Source organism: Colletes latitarsis, chromosome 11 (genome assembly GCF_051014445.1).
Source record: "Colletes latitarsis isolate SP2378_abdomen chromosome 11, iyColLati1, whole genome shotgun sequence".
NCBI classification, from domain to species: Eukaryota; Metazoa; Arthropoda; class Insecta; order Hymenoptera; family Colletidae; genus Colletes; species Colletes latitarsis.
The window spans coordinates 23,150,400-23,169,288 of record NC_135144.1 but is presented as its reverse complement, the minus strand read 5'-3'; the positions used below and the strand labels follow the sequence as shown (position 1 = coordinate 23,169,288).

Sequence of the window (18,889 nt, the reverse complement as noted above, 5' to 3'; positions counted from 1 at the left end):
CTAAATCGGCAGCAACGCAGAATTTCGTGACAATTCAAACTAATAGCGCCCGGCGGTCGAACCGACCGATAATAATTCAACATTTAATTATGAATCTGTGTCATTTTGGCAGGCGACCGCGTACGCTCGCAACCGCAAACTGCACAGGAACCAGAACACCGTGGACATTGTATCGAATCGGAAGACAGATCGTCGTTGTCAGCTACGAAACAAAGTCAAGAGCAGGCCGTCGATAATTCATCATGGTGTACGGAAAATAAAAATACCACCCCTTCGAGTCGATATTTGGGGAGGTTTACGTAAATCGATCTCCGGCACAAGTGAAAACGGACGGTTATAAGAAAATAAAAAGAATTTCATGGTCGAAACGTTGATAATAAAGAATTAAATTAATTCTACGGTGTTTGTTGGACGAACGAAAGAAATGAAAACTCTGTTTAATAACGATAATAATTTATTCGATTACCTTTCGGTCAGTTTCAAGTTCTCCATCGCGTCGGAAAGTAATTCTAGATTTACGTTTGCAATCTTCCGCATTTATATTTTAATTTGTGGATTTCTTTAAGGTAAGGTTTAAAAACAGCCATCGACTGTATTTTGCCCTTACGTAACGAAACTATCTATCTATAGACTATTGCATTCATTCTACTATAAAGTGTTCTCCGTTCGATGATACGCGTAGTGAAAACGATACGGTAATGAGAATCATAATAATTTTTCACCACTACTTTTCGTTCGCTTTCAAATTTTCTTCTGCGAAGACTATTTCTACGTTTCTATTTGCGATCTTCCGCGTTTATATCCTCTACTCGGTTTGTAACCGAAATAACTGTCTGAGTAAGCATCGTGCAGCATTCTCCTCAATTCCGTTTCTGTATTATTCAGCTCTTCGATATAGATACTCTTGGTAAGTCATACTTATTAACATTCTGATGATTGCTGCCGCTTGTACAGAAATTTACTCTCTGCGCCTTTATGTAACCACCCGATCAAATCATTCCGTATTAAAAGATGTTCGGTGTATTTATATTTTCTTGTAATAATACTCTTAGCATTTTTACTCTTGGCGAAATTCGTCTCACTGTTAGCAGATCCTTCCTAAAATTTTTTAGACGTATATAAGACGCTGAGCTTATTGAATAATCCGCTAGCAGGTCTGAAACGAAACGCCAGTTTTAATTCTCTTAAATCCATTAATGATACATTAAATATTATCAGTCTCTCTAGATAAAAATTTGACACCATTTCTGCATCCACAAAATGATACATTTAAAAGGATCGAATCGGCGAACTGTTTGGAAGTTTTCATTATATTAGCACACTCGTGAGGACTCGCTAGCAGTGAGGACTTCGATAACTCCGTAAATATTGATTTTTAATGAAAATTGGTTCGATCGAATATTGCATAGTTCACGGCAATGCATTATTCAAATTTCATTTTCTATCCTGGATGAAAGTGTAAACGACGTTCCATTAATTAAACGATTCGTTGTCGTAGACAGATAGGAACCATCGTACCGATAGTTTCGATTACATCGAGCGCGAATTATCCACGGGTCATTCCACGCCAAATCGATCATTTTCTGCACTCGATGTCAAGGATTTTGGCGAAATTGAAGCACGTTTGTAGGCCGCGGAAAGTTTCGGAGAATGGCACAAATCATCGTGTTGCTGGTTACGAATTTGTATGAAATAAAAGTTAGAATTACGTACGATACGTACGAATTTGAAAACAGTTGGTCGTTCGTGGGTTTATCTCTGTAACAATTTGGTCGAACAAAAAATCTCAAGATAGATTCAAAATTTTAATAAAAAGATTTCTTCGAAGCTGTTATCGTGATGTTCGTCCTTAATCCACCCCCCAATTTTACGTGGAATACATTATATTTAAATTTCATCAAATTTTGCCAGGCATCGGGCTCGAAAATATGATCGATTTGACGTGGAATGACCCCTACATAAATTATTAAAAATTAATTTTCCTGCGCGACACGTAAAAAAGAACGCCTAAAAGGAAGCTCCGTGATACTCTATAATTTATTACCTGAGAGTTTTGAAAGGACAGGAAGCCGCAAACGGGGATAGAAGGGTCGTTAGTGGTACCTGTAAGTCGTAACTACGAAGCGGCCACTTTGTCATATTTAAGCCTTTTTCCCCCTAATGGCGATAGATTTACATCCTCTCTGCCTGTCGAGTTCTACTCGTATATGACACCGTGAATGTAAAAATTTCGTTCTGTACAATTACTAGAGACCGTACACCTTCGCGTGTCTCATCCGTGAACGTTGTTTTAAATACTCGTTTATTTCAAGGCATTCACATTTTCTCGTCTGTGTATACATTCTATAGTGTTTGTTTCCATTTACTAATTGGATTCGGTGAAATTGTTTTTATATTTATTTTGCTCCGTTAACCATTAATTTTATATTCTTTTTAAAATAAATTTATATTTTAAGTTTACCACATGTATACTTTGCAACCTGCATTTATTGTAATTAATTTATTGTTTCGTTAATAGAATCAGACAAAGCAAATATATTGTACATTTTATGTAAAAAATTGTTAACCTGAATACATGCACGCATAAATATTCAAGCTAAATATCCGCAGGCGAGCAGCGAACGTACATTTTCATTAACGAATATGAATCGAAAACATTAAAGTATACATTCGTTAATGAAATTAGTAAAGGTGAACATTCATTAGTCAGCGTATAGATTCACTGAATTTCCATCGAAAAATATTTCCATTACGAGTCACTCGGTATTTAATCTGAAAAGATTTCAATTTTAAAAATTGTCAAAAATTTATCACCGTCACTTCTCATATCTATATGCAATTAATGCCCGTAAATCTAGCGTTAATTTACATTTTCCAAGACGAGTTAGCGAAATATTCGATGTTTCATGGACCGGTAGCGTATATTTCTTAATCTTCCATTTTTACGGTAACAAACAGAACATCAGCATTTGCAACAAAAACAGGAACAATGACAAAAGAAAGATTGTTAATACAAAAAGTTTTGCCCATTAAATGCTCCGTGGAACGCTGCGCGTCGGGAATATTAAAGACTCCGGGCGTCAGTTTATCTCGAGAAAAACGATGAATCGCGAGGACTCTAATCGATGCGAAACTTTTTTCGAATTCATCGTTATTACTTCGGCGGATCTTCGTCGAGAAGTTTCGTGCGCGTTCGCGGTGATTTATAACGAAAGAAACAATCCTGTAATTGTCTTGGCGTTAATGAACTGGGACGCAAACGTTGGTTTAATTAATTTAAAATATTCCAATAACAATAATACCCTTCGTTATCCCATTTCTCGCGAGAGCCTCTTCTCTTCGTTAAAAGAATCCTCGATGTTTTCCACCTAATCGACCGCGAGTTTCGCGAGGGCCAGATCGAAGACGGCTGCTTTCGGGACCAGCCTACATCCAACTTAAACGAACCTCGTCGGCAATCAGCGAATCAAGCACGATCGAACACTTTCGACAGCAGGGAGAGACTCTTGTCTCTGATCTCCCCGACTAATGAAACTTCAATGGTGGGAAAAGAAAGTTGTGTCAGATAAGATCACCTATCGATTCTCTTCGTTAGACAACATTAATGGGGATAACATTAACCTATGGGAAACCTCTGATTGAAACTGATAGCTTAGGTACGATTCCAACAATGCACCCTTATTTATTGCATAATTGATAAAACATTAATAGAGGAAAGTGACCAAAGCCAATTAGTTTTTCAAGAATACAAAATTACGTTTCGTACCATTTTTGAGTATCTGGGATTCAGTAATGCGGGTACGAGACAACTGGAGACGAGTGAAATGTAACTATTGACGAGCAGAAAGCAGAAGGCATGTTCGTGTCAATTTGCAATGTTTTTAAAGCTGTTTCTAAGGTTTTCTAACCGCAGTTTCTACCCACTCGACACAAAGTCCAAACATCATGCGCTCCCAACTGCGCGAGAAACCGCGCGGAACGTTTGCCTAACTCCAGGATCCTGGTTTTTGTCTTCGAACTGAAAAGATACGTTCCTCTCTCTATTTAGGTGGCATTTGCTTGCGCCATTCTGAAACACTCTTCCAGAAATTTACTGCTAAACATCCGACGCAGTGTCTCTGGGTTTTCTCAAGTATCGTCTTGCAACTTAGTCCGCCGTACCCTCGAGGCAGACGTAGCTTTTTATGCTTTGGAAATTCAAATTTTTCGGTGCCAGCGCAGGATCATAGAAACTCTTAATTTGTCACTAATTTATTCGCTTCAGCTGTGTGTTTCCCATATCCAGGTATCAAGAGCGATACCCAAAAAGATCCGTGTTCCCTAGGATTTCTGTTAGCTGTGAGCAGTCACGTTGCTTCAACAAATTGAATCCACTTAATCCTAGACAGATGCTGGGAAGGCGAGAGGGTAAATTCTCGAGTCTTACAGAAAATCTTTGTACGTAATAGGTTACTAATTGTAGTGTATAACGCTTTGTATAATAAAAGTACTCCCATAAAATTAGACACTTTTGTTAAAACACTGGTAGAGGATGAAGGTTATATCAAAAGTATTTTTAAAGTTTTAGTAATTTGCAAAAGTTGTGTTAAGGTACAAGAGACATATAGGGTATTCGGCCACCCCTGGAAAAAATTTTAATGGGAGATTCTAGCGGAAAAAACAAAATTACTAAAAATGAAAAACGAATTTATAAGAAAAAACGACAGGGGATAGCTGCCTAAATTTTTCGGCGAAAAAAAAATTTTCATATCGTTCTGAAAAAATTATGCTTAGTTGCAGGAATAAATTACAATCATTTTTGGTAAACAGACATACTCCTGAAATCCTACTCACTTTCGAGAAAAAAATTCATTACTGAAAATATAATGTCTGACCATAACTGTTTGTAACCCTGAAATGTCATATGTATGTTTAAAAAATCATAACTCCTGCACGGATTGCAGGATTTTAATATTTAAAAATGCAAACAATGCTTATTAATGGGGATTTAGAGTCCCAGAGAAATTTATCGTTCAACTTCGTAAACACTGTCTTCTTCCTCGCCCTTCCTCTTGCGCTCTCATGCGTCTACATCCGTTTCGTTGAATCTTTCGCTTTCACTTTACGAACCATGATACATCACTGGCCGATACCGTGCTTTCTACCCTTTCTTCCCGGTTAATAAATAATCCGTGATCGTGGTCGCGTCCGGTTCACGTTTTGCGATGGGCGAATCCCGAAAGCACGGCGGCGAGAAAACGAACTTGTCGCGGTAAGTTCAAGGACAGGGCGATCCGCGAAAAAGTCCTCGACAGTGTGAGCAGCTCGCAAGGGGGCAGAGCTGACTGACGAGGACTTCGCCATTGGCGTCCGCGGGGATCGTCGTCGACGACGGACCCGAGCGAAGCTTTCGAGGGAAGAACGGGATCAGCGCGACAGAGAGACAGAGACGGAACACGAGCGGGGCGGAAGCTCGGGCAGAGAATCAAGAAAAGACGAAGTAGGAGGCAGAGAGCGACGAAGTAGCTGGCCAGAAATAACTAATAAGACATTCACTCTGAGACGGGCGGCCAGCCGGCCCGGACGAACGCGGTGCGTCTCGTAACCTCGTAATCGGCATCTCGTCACACACCTTCGTTACGATCGTACCTCATAAACGCCACGGTGACGGTGAAATCGCTAAAAACCACACGTACATAAAAGCGTAACAGTGCCGCGAAGAAACCGATACGCTCGCTCGTCGTGACGACCACTGCTCCGGGTGTCCTAGTTCCCGCAAAGTGTCCGCTTCCGTTATTCTCTTCGGATTCGCTCGATTAACAAAGTCACCCTTAAACGATAGAAAAAGATACGAAGGAAGAGGGAAAGAGTATACGTATATATAATGACGTGATCTATCAGTGCAAAGTGATCCATCGTTCGTGAGCATCGCGACCACGTTTCTGCTATTCCCGGGAACCTCTGTGCGTCGAGTAGCGAGGGAGAGAGAGAGAAAGACAACGAATCGACGAGAGGACGAGAGGCTCGGACGCGCGAGAGTGGATCTCTTTCGCCGTCGCCATCGCCCGTCTAATTTTAAGTGTTAGATAATGCACACCGGTGCGCACCGGTGCGCTCGGTTACTAAAACGGTAGCGGCACCGGCGATGCGCACACACGCTCGGCCAACTCTCGCGCATGTCTGTTCGTCGCCATTAGCGTGGAAGCTGCCCACGGGAGAAACGTCGGTGCACCGTCGTCGTCGATGCTCCTAGTGCACGTCTCACGACCGATTTCGTTCACGAAATCCCGCTGGAAAGCCCCTGAGATCCCCAAGAGATTTTCCTCGAAGCCGTCTTCGAGATCTCTTCGCGACTCCATGGGTTCTCGAAGTTCGCGAATTCCTGGCGATTTGAAGCGTGTTATCGTAACCCTCGGTGACGGTTTTATTTTACTTCGCCTTTCCATGCACGCTGTATCTTCGTTAGAAGCAGAAAAGTTTGAGGTTAGGCGCCCTCGGGCGACGCTTACGAGTCGCCGGGAAAGAATCGTCCGCGAGACGTTTCACCGCGAATTTCAAACGCTCGGTCGACGGATTCGGAAGATCGGGGTTCGTTTCTCTCTGGTTCCGCTTCCACCCTAAAGCTCCTCCCATTCTTCGTCTCTCGGCGCACCGGTGAGCCCTCGCTCGAGACGAAGCTTATTTTCGGCGGATCGACAGCTTCTCTTTATACATTTTGTTCGCGACGCCCCCGCGTCTGTTAACCCATCGACTCAACGATAATCCGACCCTAAACGCGCGCACGATTATCTGATTTTACGACGATGCGTTGTATTTGTACAATTTTTTCGTTTTTTTTTTGTTATTTTTCATGTTGACGACGGATAAATTGGCTCGCTGGATCCCAGTTTATTTGCAATAATGGGAGTAAAAAAGCGACATAAAGAACTTTTTGAGACATTTCACTTTTAACTTGATTCTTTCAAAGCAATATAAACCTCGATTACACATACCAGGAATAAAAATTTTCTTGCGCACTGTGGTCGCGTAATTAGAAATCGCTTAACCAGGACCGAATTATTTTTCTCGAAATAAAAATGAATACGAAGCATACAAGGATCGGATAAAACAATATCGACTCAATTAATTATTTTTCAAGCTTCTCGCTTTTAATACCTTTTATCATTTCCTTTGGCACTCGAGCGGCTAAGGTAACAAAGCCACGGATAATCGAAAAAAATGCGGTTCTACTTGTACGTAACAACAAACAACTACACAGTGCGCTCTTTGCCAGCAAAGTAAGGCCAATGGGTTAACGAACGTTCGCTATTCAACTCGATTTTCGCCGTTTTAATTGCGATTCCGGGGCGCACAATTGATCGTTCTTTTTCTTCTTATCTCTCTTCTTTCTTCCCTCGTCCCGCGAGCTAGCCACCCTCAGCTTCTTCTTCATCGTTTCTTCTCGCCCCCCCCCTGGATAGCAGGCTTTTCTTCGTTTCCGCTTCTGTGTCCCATCGCCTCCCACTCCCAATCGCTCCCTCTCTCACTCTCTCTGTCTTTCTCTTTCTCCGTCTCCCATTTCCCATCTATTTCTCTCTTCTTCCACTCCTTCTCCGGCGTTTCACGCGCCCGCTGTCTCCGTCTGTCTCTCCGTGCTCTAATATGGCCAGCCGGTGTCCAATTACTCGCTTCGTTGACGCGACAGTTTTTCCACGCTCTTCGCGGCCACCGGCGTCGTCGGCGACCGAGAAAAGATCCTCATCAACCGTCGCGACACCCAGCTCACCATTTTCTGCTTTTTTCCGCCGCGACGATCCATTCAACCCCCGGCGTCCTCCATACTGTGCTGTCCCCCCACCAGCCATCACACCCATTCGTTCGACATTTGTACCGGTGCCTTTTTCCGAACGTCCGCGAAGATCGCCGCGAGACGGAATCGATACGGCGTCGTCGCGATTTAAATTGGGAAACCGTGACGATACACGGACCAGCGCCTCGAGCCGCGAAACGGTGGGGAAAAGAACGATTAAAAATACTGTGGGGTGGAAAAAAGTATTCGTACAAACCGACCGCCACGAAACGAAAGTTTACATAATCGTTTGGAGGACTAGTCGATGCGGGAATGCCTCCGTTTTCTAGCGACGGAAAATTTCTTTACCACTGCGACCAATAAGGATAGAGAATCTGGTTGGCGCCGACTTCGATCGAGTTTATATCCATCACCGTTTCTCTACTTTTACCCGAGTTACGAAGTTTTCGACCTTACGATTTAGATGTGTGGTAAATATCGATGATACCTACCAAATGATATTACAAATTATTAGAAATATATTGATGGAGAAGATTGCACGTACAAAACACGGGGAAGACGTTTAGACAGTCTTAGGATGCAAATCTAAAAATAAAAAAGGAATTTTAAAAACGTATAGAGCACTTCAGAGTGAATAGCGATTTTCATAAGCCACTATAACCATAGCAACGTTCTATTTAATTTTATATTGTTGCATACTAGTGAAAAATATTTGACAGGTATTATTGATATTCAAAACGGAGAAACAAAATTTTAAGGTCGTATGCTTTGATAGTAAAAATAATGACATGCTTGGATTGATTACTGTGTCTTCGATTATTTCTTATTTTTTTATGACAAAAATAAGCTATTTGTACGTTTTGATGTACGAAGAGATTAAATTATCTAAAATTTCGATACTTGACCGAGTTCCCTTTCGACTTTAAGATTACCTCAAGCCCTCCAGGCATCGAATACGCTAAATTTGATGTTACACTTGGCGGAATTTTATTCTATTCTCCCAGCAAAGCAATTTTCAGAGGTTCTTTCGAAGATACGCGATGACTACGAATGTTTCGTTCAAGATGGTCCTATAAATGCTCTATGGCAGTGGTGCACAACCCTCCTCGCCAGTGGGTCGAATATAAAATGAAATAACGAATTTTCTACCAACCAACTTTCGGATAAATAGGGGAATAAAAGAATATATTTTAATTTGAGTTAGTGCACAATTTATTCAAAAAAATCTACATGCATATTCAATAGTTTATCGAGACTCCTCGTCTTCTGTTGGCATTTCGTGATTGAAAAAAAATGCGCTAAGGCTGAATTTATATTTAAAACACAAGTTGCGTAACAATATTTAGATTTTCATCCGGCTTTCAAACTGTATTTTTATTCATATTTACAATTGAAAAACCTTGTTCGTCAATGCAAATTCTGTCGAATATATTCATAAAGAAAAATGCATTGTCCGAAATAGTTGGTTTACATATTCACGTTTTACATATTTTTGTAAAATATTATATCGTTTGGTTTAAAATTGCAAACGAAGCACATTTTTTTTTTATTTATATAAGTTATTTTTGCAAAGTCAACAAGTATCTTCGTGTCATTTATATAATATCCATTCTAACAGTGTCTAGGAATACATATCTACAAACTGTTCGTTTCGTTAATATTTACGAATAAACGGAGTCATGTAAATTTCCATTTCAAGTTTTACGAATTCTTTTTACGATGACAGTATCGATGAAGATGGAAAGGGTGATCGTCGGGGTTGGGTTTAGCAGCGATTAAAGAGCGACTGGGAGACCGGAGGATAGAAATTTCCCCCACGCAGCGATCGTTCTTCCCGCTCTTTCGCGGAGGAAATTGATGATTCGAGGATTACCGGTAATCCATTGGCAAAGTGATTCTTGCGGCACCAGGGGGGAAACTTTCGACCCGCGGAAATCAGTGATAGTTTTTTTTCCTTGCGACAGGGGTATCTTGAATTAATTTTCGCGAGCGTATTTTCCCTCGATCGTGCAGATAATTGAACCGACAATTTCGTAGCCATTGCATGTGACCTAGGTCGTATCGACGGTGAGAGTAATTCGTATATACGGTCGAATTCACTTTCGACGAACGCGAAAAGATCGATAAAACCATTACACGCGATATCAGTGATAAGTTAACGGTGTTCGTTTTCCCTTCATTTTCAATAACTTGATAAAAACGTAAATTTAAACGTTTTAGATTTTTGGAGTACAAGGAATCAATTAAAGGAAAAATAGTTGCTATAATTATTACGAATTTTTCTTCTAATCAACTTTCCGTATTTCAGAATGTATAATTTTTGTATATTTTTACAAGATTTAATTCATTTCGTAGATTCTGTGGACCTCCGACAAATTGTAGGACTACTCTACTTAAATTCACCGTTCGGTCCGACCAAATGTCGATTCCTACCACTTACAGAATTCCGTGAAAAAAGATTTACTTTTGCAAAATCGAAGATATTATCTTTCTCAACATGGAGATTCTATGATCGATAAAAATTGTAACGAAATTCGTCAATTTAATTCAATTTTGTAAAGTCCGTCGACGTCCGACAAATTATAGAACTATTCTACTTAAATTCACCGTTCGGTCCGACCAAGCATTGATTCGTACCACTTATAGAATTTCATAATTAAAGGTTTAGTTTTCTCGAGATGGAGATCCGATGATCGATAAAAATTCTACCGAAATCCGTCAATTTCGATACTATTTAAATTTCCTTACACTTTTATATCGCGTGCAAACAGGTCTCTGAATAAACGTAGCGGGGGTGAACGTACTCCCGGTCGTGACGCGTCGCGAAATCAAGAAGGTGAATTTCCGTCGATGGAAATACGCACAATGGTCGACGGTTTCCCAATTTCCTCGCGCGCCGTCGCCGCGGTTACGCGATCGACATCGTTCCACGTACACGCGCACGGTCGTTTAACGGTGGTGATTTGATTTCTAGCTGTCACAGCGCCGGATATTGGTGAACGAAAAGTGGTATCACTTGGGGCCCCATAGAGAGGGCCCCCCACCGGAAGAGGCCGCCGCAAGGCGGTCAAACACTCAGGTAAGATCATTTCTATTCTCACCTTTCGATATACGCCGGGCTCTTTTAGCGCGGTAAATTTGTCCGAACAATGGCGAATTTAATTTTCCGTGATCGAAGGATTTCCCCGTGCAAAAACATTTGCCTAGTTATAATGGAATTTTAACGAACCTCTATTAGATTGCAACCGATGAATATCAGTGTCGCGGTATCGACACGAGCATCCTTACGAAACGCTGATCGTCGTGTGGCTCTCGTCGACTATTGAAATTTAATCGTATCGTTTATTTATTCGACTGAAACAATCGTGTATACGCTATAGCGAATATTGAAATTGAATTTTTGAGAAATTGCACGAAGGCGAAAAGAGGATACATTGAGGGAGGGGAGGAAACATTTCTCATAACTTAGAAAATAACGAATCAATTTATGTTTGTGGATCGAAGCACCGTTCAAAGCAAAATTGTTTCACGGTAAATATTTCTTTGATCAGAGAAATACAGGTTGAAGATAAAATTATTGGGAAATTCAAGACGGCGATAAAAGAGCGCCAAACAAAGCGCGAAAATGTTTAGAATGTGGATCCCTGTTCTGCACGGTACTCACGTCCACAGAGTCGGCCCTGATCAAAGCATCTTGAACGGTTCTGACTCATTTAAGGTATTCGAGTCATTCAAGCCGTTTCGAGTCAAGCAAATCGAACTAGCTTGAAAGCCAGCTTGAGCTGGTTCAAGCTTTCAGCGACCTGACGCGTTTGAAAGATTGCAAGCAAACCTCGAATACCATCGTAACTCCCCACGTTGCGCTCGTAACTTGAAATATCTGCTCGGAGTTCAAACGGATCGCTTGTACTGGCCGTTCGGTTTTTATGCCAAGCACTCGACGAACGCCGCTTTATCAATCAACACGGTTATCACTTCGTTCCTGCAGTTTGGAAAATCCTTGTTCAGGGACCAGTGACTGACGTATCGATTGGCATTTCGCTCGAAACGAGTCGCTTGTTTTTTCGTCACTTTATTTGGAGTGTCGATGGAACGCGGCAAACGAAACAGCCACTTGACGTTTCACCGCCTCTAGAGTTTCAACGAGTTATTCCCCCTTCGTTTTCTTCTTTTTTTCCCCCAACGGAAAAAAGGCGTATGATTTATCCTCAAAACAGAGCTCGTTCCATTTTCTTATTTACCGCGGAACGCCACGGTCGAAACGAACAGCTAATTAATTTTCTTTCGCGCCTTAAGAACCTTCTTTCCCGTCCAACTCGTTGAAACGAAATAACTCTAATTGCTTCTTTTCAACGGCAGAGCATTCAAATCTCGCCGCGTGAAGTTGTAATTTCCAGCGAATCGTCGGCAGTCCTTGCAGAAAGTTTGCCAAAGCGGACGCCGAAAAACGCTTCGACGGAGCCGCGCGATCACAGCTGATCGGCGAATCGCGGTTTCGAGAGAGTAGCGACGGGCTCGAGCGTATCGCGAGCATAGGATTTTATCAGAGATTCGAACCATAACACACTCGATATCGCAGAATACGATGAGGACGATATTTAATTTCAGATAAATTTTAACAGCCATAAGTTTCATGCGTTTTACTATTTTTAAATTTGTTGGAAAATACTAAACGATTTTATCGTATTGGCTACAAAGTGGAAAATGGTAGAAAAACGTCGAGGTTGCAGAGTGTGGGGAGGAAAAACCGTGTTACCAGAGAGCGTCTAATTTTTAAAGTGGTCATTAACGAGCAGCTTGAACAAAAAAAAAATGGCGCGTGTAAAATTTCGTGCTTCGAAGCGAGCCATCCGCAAATTAGCGCAGTTAGACCGACATATTTCATTTCCCTAATTAATGTTCGTTCTCACCAACGCGTTTCGTTCCCGTGCCCGCGATTCTGAGCGGAAATTCGAAGTTACAGCCAACTCGCGTACTCGCAGTTTTATTCTCTGTCTTTTTCGTTTGTTTTCATTCTTTTTTTTTTTTCTTTTTTCTAACCAACTCCGCGAAAAAGATAACTGTCACCGTTCCTCGTCGTTTGTTTCATTGGGTTTTATATCGGCTAATGCATCCGACGCTAGAAACAGCGCCAGATAACGCAGTCGCGATATAAATTCACGGCCGGTCAAAGACAAACGTCATTCGCCCCGACGCGAATCTACAATTCGAATTTAAACAATGACGCGCCATTCGTTATCCGCAACGGGTCGGAAACAGTTTATATCAGAGCCATTCGTTCACCGATAAGAATAAATTCTGATCCGACAATCGGGTCCGATGCGTTAGAAGCGTACGCATTATCTGCCCGTCCGTCCTTCAAGGGAAATAAATTGCTAATGCGCTTCAATCATCCCACGGATTAGACTTCACAACGCCGTAACTCCATTCTTTCGACAGTTGTTCGCAAGTGTGCTCGAACGCTTGCAAGTCTACGTTGTTAATAAATAAAAAAGCACTCTTTTGAATATACATTCTCGAAGTAAGATTTCAAACCCTCGAGCATCGCGGTTCATCGTCGAGAGTGTACTCCGCAGTGGCATGAATTTTCTGCTGCGAGCGTGTATACGAAGAATATCCGAAAAACGAGTGTAAAGATATTTTAAGAAATTGTAAATGAAATAACAAAAATTCGAAGAAATTCTTACGTACAGCTTAATGCATTTCGGTCTCTAATACTGCGCTCGTTTCTTTATTTCTTTCACTATATACCGTGCAGTAGATTTACTTCTATTTGATAGTTTTTTTAATACACTTTTGCTGGACTTCGACTTTTTCGTATTTATGATTGAAATAACCTTGTACGATTACGCTCTATGAAATCTCTTAAATTTGATATTTCCATTTAGTTCGGTGGTAATACTCTTTACATCAATATGTTATGAACGCGCAATATTTTCTGAAACACCGAAATATTTATGACCAATTTGAGATTCATTGAGGCATACGATGATGATTGTTAATAAACATGATGCTTGTTTTGTTACGATTCGTTATAATTTATAACGATAGTAATCATAATAAACAGTTTTATTGCACTCTAAAGGTACAGAACACATAACATAAATACCTGCGCGTCTCCCACACGCCACACAATCATGATACATTTGTGTACCTATCAGAAAAATACTTTCATCATTTTCGATAATGAAATTAATATTAGGCATTAAATTAAGTATAATTTATTCAAGATTATTTAAAAAAAAAAATGCTTTTGAAACATACGAACAAAGACAATAATTTTATTCTATTCTAGAATTTCGTTCAAGGTTTCCTTTATTAAAAAACAGAATTCAACTGTCCTTCATTATTTGTACCGTTCTCGGTCTTGTTCTTCGTACTTTTGTTACGGCGACACATTTGTCACGATCTTCGATTTTCTTCGTGTATTTCGACCCTTTTTCGCAGTCTTCGCCGTGGAATTGCAAAGGCGTCTCCTCTCTGGTTTCGGCGTACAACGTTCACTCTCTTTCTCAAGTAATTTTTGTCAGTTCTGCAAACCACAATCTGGATGGAACGTAGCGAGCCGCTACGTGCTAAACGAGATATGCTTAGCGAAATAACGGCGCCCTCGAGAGATGCGACAGCAGCCTCTCGTCGAGACGTACAATATTCGAAACGTGCAGACTCAGGGAACACCTGACCGTGATCACGCCAGGGATTAATGAATAGTACAATTAAATCTTGAGACACGTTAACGCCAACAGGACAATTCACGCGACAATTATCATTAGAACTAACAGTCGTTAAGTGTAGAACCTCGCAAAAAGGACTTTTAACGAAACAAAATAAATTCTAAGGACGTCTCGGAATATTATCTCCCCCTTTTCTTTTCAATTAATTTTATGTACCTCGTATATAATTGGTGATTTCTGTTATATGCTATATTTTTAAACGTTATGACTGGAAAACTAAGAACGCGTTAGCAAAGGAAACCGTGGACTAAAATCTTTTTATACGAAACGATGGGGCACGATACAGTCTGACTCGGCGCAAGTAGAAACAGCCTACTATGGTCAGACGTGCCACATATTCGACAAATATGTTAATTCAATTGCGATAGAGCACGAGTCTGGCTCGACGCAAGTAGAAACAGCCTAGTATAGTCAGACGTGCCACATATCCGATAAATATTTTAATTCAATTATCTCGAAAACCATGCATTACACAACAAAATTTTATTCCTTTCTGTTTTACCCAGACAATTTATAAAATACCCATTTATCCATATTTTTTAATTTCATCTATAGCACCGTAGGTACCGTACTATTATAATACGATCAATGTCTAATCCGTAAATTCTCTGGAGATTTTACGTAGATCTTCTTCTGATCTATGGAAATACGCAAAAATGTGAGGTTTCGTGCGCTTCAACCTAATATCGTCGACGAAAATATTATTGTTTGCCGGCGATTTTGAGCCAACTCGTTTCAATTACAGAATAATTCGAACGTACCCATCCGTAAAGAAAAGATATATTCGTTGCTCGGTATATGAGCCTTTTACTGCTATTGCTGTTCGAAGCTTAATGTAGCGTATCATTCTAAGCTCGTTAAATGCGAGCGCACAATTGTCCGAGTCAGGTGGAACGAATAACGGAGGATGACCATAAAAATTTATTTCCGAGGGGTGAAACGAACACGCGACGACATCGATCAACCTGCAACAACGTTTCTTCCAATTCCTCCGAATCTTTATCCCGCGAACGGAGAAAAGAACGAATCACGCTCTTGATCAAGAGAAATTAGATTGATCTGCGAGACGGCAGGACCAAAGTCGCGAAAAGAAGAAGAAATAGATCTCTTGTTCGCGGTAGACACGCGACACACTCGTGTTGCAAAATGGAGATGCATTTCTCGTCCTTTCGACGACTTTCTCGAAGATTTTAATTTCCATTGAAACATTCGTTGGCTTTTAATCTCCACGCTTCTCAAGGAAACGTCCGACTTCCTCGAACAATGTCGCTTTAACGAACCTGGCGACTACTTAAAAATAATCACTCTCTAGTGAGCTTACGTTTAGCAACGGCGTGTTTTCGGAGACCGAGCCCTCTCACGTCGGATAAACGAACGACTAGCGAAATTATTCGGAACGTCATTTTCGACTTCCGTTCGCGAACACAACGCGAATTTATAATCAAGTGTAAAATGATACAGGGAAAAATTGAAATGTATTCGTGAAATAATGTTTTAACGCGTCAACAAGCTAAACTCGTACTGTTTGTAACACAACAAAGTGTTTAAACACTTTTCGCGTTTTACGAGGGTTAAATACCAAAGATTCTAAATATAAAGACTTTGTGTTGTATTCACGGTGTAAAAGAAATCAGTCTTATCGATACATTTTGTCGATAGCAATACTATTGATGATTGGTTTCCAGTAAATCTGATCGATGAATTCCAATCAGGTGCATTCTCTCGAGTTCATCAGTATAGGTATTACGTATCATTGTCGATAAACCTAACATTTCATTGTAATATGTATATTAATATAATCCAGAGGCTTCTTTTACTACCAAGACACTCGAATGGATTTAAACGAAAGCAACAGAAAGAAGGAAAGGATTAGATCAGGAGAAAAATAATAAATTGTTCTCGGTGACGCGTAAAATATATCGCCCTGTTAAAAAAAAAATATCGATGACCTAAAAGTCTCATGAAATATGGAAAAAAGTGTTTGCACGCCGGAACTCTTTTCGATCTTTAAATAGACGAATTTATAGATGCTCGTGTCGAACGAAATATATATAGTAAAGAAATACACGTTGTTTCGGTCCGTTGAAGTTGTTAACGATTGTTAATGTCCGCGCAGTCGCGACCGAAAAAATGTTACCCTCTTGATCACTGTCCTGTCACGCGTCGACGATATCACCAACAGAAAAATCTGTTCGTGTTTCGGCTTGGTTTTTATGAAGACACAGTTGTTCTTTCGGGTAGTTCGAGCCATCGATCTCTTCCAACCCCTTTGGCAATTTGCGAGGTTTCAGTCGATCGAGAGGTCCGACGTGGAGAATGGAAAAAACTGACGGCAGAAAAAGAGTACGCTGTCGTCGTCGTAAATCTCCACGGAATCGAGTCGTGGATATGCCGATCAAAAGTTCCACGCGAGTTGAGGGTTGCTCGACTGCGCAGGCGTCGATGACTTTCAAATTTCTTCGCTTTCTGTCCTTTCGCTGGTAGAAAATAAAAATAACAAAATATTTGTCGCTTTAACACTTTCGTTTACAATTTGTTTATTGAAAAATTGTTTTTGCTATGGCTCGAGCGGACAGAAAGAATCGCGCGAGTGAAAAATTGACGGAGATTCGAAGATCGTAACTCCGTTCGAAGTTGAATCGCAAACGCGACGACGATCGAAACGTGGATTGTAATTTATGTGACTTCTGAGATTTTATTCCTGTTTACCGTCGGTCGAATAATCTGGTGTGAACGCGGGAAACACTCGACGACCACGATTGAACCATATTCCACTCCGAACAGAAGTAAAACAGTCGTGAAGATGGAAATGCTTCTTCGGGAAATAAAGCTGTTCGGTTTTGTTATCTTATAAAACGGCCAAGTTTATAGGATAAAATACACGGGAGGAAGAGCGAACCGCGGGAAGGAAAACAAACTCAAAGGATAGTCACAAATATCTCTATAACGTAAAAAGGACGGAAAATGCGTTTTTTTGGATCGTTATTCTGACATATTTTCCGGACCGACGGTTCGCTAGATCTCGCCATTAAACGCTTCTTTCACGGTTTTTGTTGGCGAAACTGCGATCGTTACCAGTCGTTTGTAGTGTTTAATTTAACTTCGCGACGCTTTGCGTCAACTTCCATCGTTCGCGCGCTTGTTTTCCCCGTTTTATTGCTAAATTAATGAGAGGTAAACGTTAACAGAAGTATTTAATTTATATCGCCGTTTCCATGGAATTTCAATTGAAAAACTTTCAATTCAGCAGTCAGCTTTGTTCGTTTTCCCGTTTCGTCACCATGCTTATACAACTTTCCACTTACATAGTATTTTATCGCGTTAACGAAACGATCACAGAAATTTCCTTGTTTTTTCAGCCGTTATCGAGATTTCCAGCCTTCGGCGTACCGTTATTCATTTTTATTTTTGCTCGTTTCAATACAGAAAGACGTATTTCTTTGTTCCTATTATTCCGTTAATACGTCAAACTATTTAAACAACCAATAATAAACAGCACAACAGACATTCTAACATCTCATTATCGACGTGTCAATTGACTGGAAACATATATGGGCGACAGGGTTCACCGCTATGGGGGTAAAAAAATGAATTCGCAAGATTATTAAAATCTAAAATGAAAATGACAGCGAACGCGTTAAAAATAACGGGAAGCAAGGCAACTAAAATTGCGTAATATTTTTTAAACGCTTGAAGAGAATTACAATGAGTCGTACTATACGGGGAAGTAAACAAGGGTGCAAATACTCCGAGTAAATTTCCGTTTATCCGGTGTTCCCGTAGCGTCGCCGGAGACGCACGCTGAAAGTTACTCTTCCTCCTTGCCAGACATTTATTACATTCGTAACTGCACTTTGTACCTCGTTAGTCTACGATGCACCCTTTCAGCGGTGCAAAAGCGTTATTTCTGGTGCTTTCGCGCATTGAACGTCGCCAGGAAGCGTAGGAAAAAATGAAGACGAGAAACGCGCAGACCTGGTAAAACGGCCAAAGAACACTAAAACGCTAAACGCTCCCAAAGCTTCTCCGGGTTCGTCTATTTGTCGGTAGACTGGTGCAATTTTTGCAAGACTGACTGATTTAAGCCGATCTCTGCAGCTTCGCACGAGGATTTAACTTTAAGGGCGGCGATTAGCTCTGTTTACACTGGACGAGGGCTCACCTCTGTGTTTCCACTCGACAGTTTTTTTTATCTGGAATTTGAAACGCTACGAAATTGGAATTTCGAGATTTCCTCGTGGTAAAAAGAAATATTCCGACCAAAGTATCGATTTTACAATAAGAGACAAAAGGACAAATAATTATGCCAAGTTCGAAAAAACTGAACCAGAATTCCGACTGATAATAATTCTAACGATTGTAATAGGGGAAACTCTTACTCTCTTTA

The 18,889-nt window shown here is 40.7% G+C and overlaps 1 protein-coding gene and 1 long non-coding RNA gene across 12 annotated transcripts in view; one reads left to right on the top strand and one right to left on the bottom strand.

Moving 5' to 3' along the window:
* Window positions 1-436: 436 nt before the first annotated feature.
* On the bottom strand, window positions 437-3,743 carry LOC143347523 (uncharacterized). 2 transcript variants are annotated; one of them, XR_013080613.1, is made up of 2 exons: window positions 2,045-3,743; window positions 437-1,156 (listed from the first exon to the last, which is right to left on the bottom strand). It is a non-coding gene; the product is annotated as an uncharacterized LOC143347523 (long non-coding RNA). The 2 variants fall into 2 exon arrangements; XR_013080614.1 differs by having other exon boundaries at window positions 2,104-3,743.
* Window positions 3,744-5,441: 1,698 nt separating this feature from the next.
* Tn (tripartite motif containing protein thin) overlaps window positions 5,442-18,889 on the top strand; it is an 82,117-nt gene continuing 68,669 nt past the window's right edge. For 2 of the 10 annotated variants that reach the window (XM_076776722.1, XM_076776729.1), the window contains exons 1-2: window positions 5,442-5,571; window positions 10,743-10,847. The gene's annotated coding sequence lies outside the window, so the exon portion shown is untranslated. Of the gene's footprint in view, window positions 5,572-5,619; window positions 5,672-9,872; window positions 9,883-10,742; window positions 10,848-18,889 lie in introns of those variants that run through there. The other 8 variants (XM_076776726.1, XM_076776732.1, XM_076776728.1 and 5 more) reach the window with 7 other exon arrangements.